This window comes from Trifolium pratense, linkage group LG1 (genome assembly GCF_020283565.1).
Source record: "Trifolium pratense cultivar HEN17-A07 linkage group LG1, ARS_RC_1.1, whole genome shotgun sequence".
Lineage (NCBI taxonomy): Eukaryota > Viridiplantae > Streptophyta > Magnoliopsida > Fabales > Fabaceae > Trifolium > Trifolium pratense.
The window spans coordinates 50,585,812-50,591,811 of NC_060059.1; positions in this window are offsets into that span (position 1 = coordinate 50,585,812).

The following is a 6,000-nucleotide window of genomic DNA, read 5'->3' on the forward strand; positions in this document are numbered from 1 at the left end:
ACTTGTTTTATTCACGTAATGTACATATTTTCGAAGCCTTCAATGACTTTTGAAATTATAAGTAAAATTTTACATATAACAACAACCAACTAGATTGAAAGGGACTAGCCGGCCCTATTTTCTTTTTCTCTGAGTTTCTTCTTCCTCTACTAGTTAGGGGTGATTTTAGGTCATATTTGGCCTAAAATCACCCCTCTTCACATTTTTTCTTGTTGTTTTCAATCTAAATAAGTGATTTTTCACATAGATTAAGTTTTTTAGTTGTTTTTCTTTTTTATTTGTGTGATATCGTCGTCTGAGTGCGGCGTTTGTGTTGATCGTCGTCTTGGTACGACGTTGTTGAATTCTCCGTCTTGTTACGGTGTTCGTTTAGTTCATATTGAAAGATCATCTTCTATCAATTGCAGATTCAATCAATTATTTGGGCATCAACGTTGCAAATCCGGAAGCATGGATATTTCGGTGACTTTAGTTTTATCATATTATTATTTGTAGGCATTTTGCCGTTGTATGCTATTAACACGGATGTTGTGAGTTTGTTCGCAGATTCATCCTTTTTGTTTTTAGCGATGTTGAATGTGTATTTGGATCTGATGTACTATATCAATTATTGGAATGAATGAATATCGTTATCTTTTTAGTAAAAAAAAACTAGATTGAAAGGGACTAAGGACCGAGAAACACTTAAGAATTCAAATTTCGACAATCAAGCATTTAAGAATTAGAAACACTTAAGAATTCAAACATTTAAGAATGAGAAAGATTTAAGAATTTAAATTTTGACAATTAAACATTTAATCCTTAACTAGTTAGATTAACTATAACTTAAGAAATATTTAGTTCATATGAAAAGACCGTTAAGTCTCAACTATGAATAAGGGAATGAATTCATCTCTGTCAATCTGTTCAACTTAAGAAGTTGAATTTGAACAATCCGAGGGTTCAATTTCATATCGTTGGACTAATTATTACTCAAGAAATCTAGTTATTATGAAAGAATTGTTAAGTCACAACCAACTAGAGTGAAAGAGACCAAGGAGATAAAATATTCTCAATTTTACTGTTCAACTTGACCAAATTGGAACGGAAACAGTTAAGAATTCAAATTTTGACAGTCAAACAATTAAGCCTCAACTAGTTAGATTAACTATGACTTAAGAAAGTCAATTCATATGAAATCATTGCTAAGTCTCAACTAATAATGTTGATTATGACATAAGAAATACAAATTTCTAGGTCAAACCCTTCAACTTGAAACATAGTTCATATGTAAACCTAGCTAATTATACTTACTTTCATTAAGAAATTCAAATTTTCTCAATCAAGTCATTCAATATTACCTAATTAGACCTACAATAACTCGTGAATTTAAATTTCAATAATCAAGCATGTCTAGAATAGAACAATATAAAAAGTTCATTCGCAAAACTTTAGCATTTTTCAAAATGACTATGAATTAAATATGACATTTTACATCAAAATATCAAGATAAAAGTAATGAATATTTTGACATAAAATTCAAATTTTGAGCTCCTTATTTTTGGACAACTTTTTATAATGCTCTATACATATTTGCAAAAGAATGATAATCAACTTAACATCACTAAAATTGCATGCATAAAAATTTAGTAGGGATGAAAATATGATATTTTTTTATGAAGCTGAAAATTAAATTTAATAATTTTGCAGAGACTAAAAAATTATATAATCCAATAAAATATTACGAATCACTAAAAATTAACCGTATTACAATAAAATAGATATACATTAAAAATTATAAGTTTTTTTTTGTACAAAAAAAAAGTAAATGTATGGTTAAACGATAAATAAATAATAAATTTTATAAACTAATAAATAAATAAAAAATTGAAAGATACATAAGGATACACATTTTAATGACCCATGAATTAAAATATTTGAAGGATACATAAGGATGCACATTTTAATCAAACGGTAAAAAAATTGAAGGAAACACATTTAATTTTGATAATTTATGAATAAAAATATTTGAATCTTGTGAAAGAAAAACTAGGTTCAAAGATTTGATGCATGTCTTGATTTATTGTGGAACATGATTGATGATTATATTTATGTGAAGGATATATTTACAAATATTAAAATATAGTGCTTAAAATAGAAAATTTAATATAGAAATAAAATCTGCATTAAATGTTTGCCACTTGTTAACCACCTCAGCGATGTACCGGTACATATCCACGTAATATGTGTACCGAAGAATTCACCTAATTGTATTGGTAATTTTTTTATTTTTTTTTAGCCAAAAGATATTATTTTTTAACATTGATGATAATTTTTTTTTTACTCGACATCAATGATAATTGATTATATTGAACTCGGTAAATCTTATCCTACTCAAAATTTTATTTTATTCTTATAATTAATCAATTTATATTTTTTAATTTACAAAGAAACATAATTTGATAGTTTTTGTTATTCATTTATATACATATAGTTGAATAAAATTTTAGCCTACAAGTTTAATGTCACTTACAGGTTTATAGCTTGAAACATGATATGTGTAAAACATGATTTGTTTAGTAATCTCAATATTTTTAATTATAACATATATGTTTAGTATCGCAGCTATGCACTCTATAAATTTTTTTTATTTGAACTATGAAAATTTTAAACCGAGGGTTGAAATGATAAGGTGTGGAAGGAGAAAAATATTCTCCACTTAGAGTTGATAAATTATGCAATTTAGAAAGAGGAACCACACCCCCTATTACTATTGAACACTGTCTCCTGATCACTATACAATATGGAATCGATCTAATCGTCTCGGTTTGATGTTCATAAAGACCAATATAACACCCTGATTTTCAAAATTCAAAACTAGACTCTTTTCTTTTACAACAATATTAACAACAAAGATTTTGAAATAAACCATTCACGATCGTCTTTAAATTAAAATAAAGTAAAGCTTTTCTGAAACATCAATCGGAATGCTTGCAATATCTCTTTATAAATTATTTTTTCAATAAAAAGTTTAAGAATATAACTCAAACAGGTCTGAAGAAACATAGTGTCAACCTTTATTCCAAAAATATATATAGAATTTACTACAATACAAATTCAAAAGGAAACAAATAAAGAAGAATAACGAAACTCTTAAGCAACATCCCCTAAGCTGATATTTGAACTCTAACTGAAGATGTCTTGGTAACAAAAACCCGCAGACAACATCAAGTCTACCCAATTATCAACGCTGAACTGGTTACCTTATGGATACAACTCCAAAGTTGCCGCAATACATGCGAAGCTCACAATCTAAAAGAACCTCGACACCCAACACCAGGTCATGGGTAACGCAAAGGGGCACCATCTAAATACAACATATAAATCAAGAACACGATATACAAGCGTAAATATCAAATGTACATATATCTTATCAATGTAGACTTTATATGTGTGACACCCGCTAACCAGATCGCCGCATACACGATTCCAGAAGTTACCTCTCCGCAGAGAGTCGTGCTTCTCTCTATGATATTGCATTATGGATACTTAGATCCGACTTTGGGTGTACTTCTCTCTTTGATACTGCACCGTGTAAAATTCTCTATATGATATTATATTACACTCGCTATGATACTTTATCATAGTTAACCCTAATGAGACAAGTACATCTCTCTATAATATTGTACTATGATCTCCATGTATGCATGATCATATAGTTTTTCGTTAAAACAAAAGTATGGGTGCACTTCTCTCTAAGATACTACACAATATTGTCGCTTCTCTCTATGATACTGTACCACGATCTCTATATACGCATATAATTGCACTTTAAATTAAGCAAATATTACATATAATTTCGCATATGTACAATAATTAAACATGTCAACACATATTCACAATCACATGTTAGACATAAACATGTATTTAACAAGGTTCTCCCGACCATACATTACAAGCATACATATACATGTAAGCACCTCACAGTTTCACATAAAAGAAAAATTACACATGCATACAAGTAATCAGCATTTCTGGTGCTATATGAGATAGTTAGAGAGTGCCCTTACCTTTGGCAAGCTTCCAACACAAAGAAATTTAAGCTAAACAACCATGATCTGTCTCTTTGGTTCATATATCTGATGTTCATTGTAAGAACGATATTTTATGAAACTCATGTATGGTATTTTCTCATATTTTAGTTCCTAATGTGTGCACCTTTGATTTTAAAAAATATCGTTTAAGTTTGGAACCAAATAAATGTATATGATATGAATTTATTCATAGAGTTATACAATTTGGTTTGAGATATAGTACATTGTTATGCATAGAAGATAATTCTCGATTATAGAGGACATACCACTATGATCCATGTGTTTTCTCTCATATTATTGTGAGTGATAAAATATATCGACAAAGTGAGAGAATGTGGTATTTTTCATATTTATTTATTTATTTAAAATATGTATTAATTACCTACTAAATGGACGTCGTAGTAATTTTCCATTAAGCAGAAAATGGTCTTTGTTCTTTTTCTCAATTCTAGTAAATGCCATTGAGGAAGTGGCGTTAAAAGGTAAAATCCTAAAATATGTTTTAAAGATAATAAACTTTGATGATTAAAGGAATAAATGACTTAAATCTTTTTGGTTATCCAAGAATCATGCAAGACATTGATGAAATAAGAGTTCAATCAAAGTTAGAAGGTTCACAACAAAGTTCAGAAGATTATTAACAAACTTCAAAAGGTTCGTACAAATTTCAAAAGATTCAACCCAAAAACTCATAAGAAGTTTGAACATCAGGACAGAATTCAGAAGGTTCAACAAAAAATTCAAGAATTGTTGAACATGCATCATACGGTTAAACCCAAATGAAGATGAACATCATAGTTCAACAAGAAAAAGGTGTACCTCAAACTATTCAACCCAAAAAATGATGAACCACAAAATATTTAACCTAGAAAAAATCACACTACTGCTGCAATACCTGTGCTACTAAGGACTAAAATTAAGAAAGAAAAAAAAAGTATTGGGGTTAGATCACATGATGGTCACATGCATTATGGTTAGAGACGGCAAAATTGCTTTTAAAGTCCTAAAATTAATTTTAACATGAATTTTTTAAAGTAAAATTGATTGTATGTAATATGTAAAAATTGTAGTATGAACTATTTACTACAATCACTTATTCAGTTAAAAAAATTGAAAAATTAGCCGATAGCCTTGAAAATAAATATAATCTTTGGAAATGATTAATTTTTTTTTTTACGCTAAAATTGTGTCAAAATATTAGAAGGGGCCGTCTACGGTACGCGAGGCAAATAGGTCTAGTACCGTGCGCAATGAAAAAACCGGAATATTTGTTTGACACATATTAATTAATAATTTTCACAGTTCCACTAGTTGAGGGTCGTCGTTGGTATTTCACATGTACATTGATTCGTCTTCTTCATTTGTTGTTTGTGAAAAGCAGTTTGTTGTGTTTGGGTTTCATCTACACATGTTCAAATCGAAGACGTACCAAAATCATGGAAGAGTGTCGAATATGGAATTTAAGTTAACATCTTCAAATGTTTTTGCGCCTCATCTGAAAGATAAATTATAGTGAATGATATTGAATTAGGTGAACATTGTTGCTTATGATTATATGATTGATTCAAGTCACTTTTTTTTTCTTTTTCAATTCACTCAAAGTCAATTTTTTCCACCAACCAAAATATATACTTATCACTTAAATTCAACTCACTTTTAACTAAAAGCAATTAATTTAAAGGTCGGTTAGTCTTTTTCTGGGCCTCCTGATTCATGATTGACAAAAAATAATGTACCAATTTCAAGTGAGGCTATTCGGAGATCTGAGTTGAGTCTCGATTTCATATATAATTTGATTTTGAATTATCAACTTATACTTTTTTCCGTGAATGAAAAAAAAAAAAAAAACCAATTATTTTAACCATGAAACCAAACATGTATTAAGTGTGTAACTAAGGCATAGCCACCTCGCACGTGCAAATGCCGT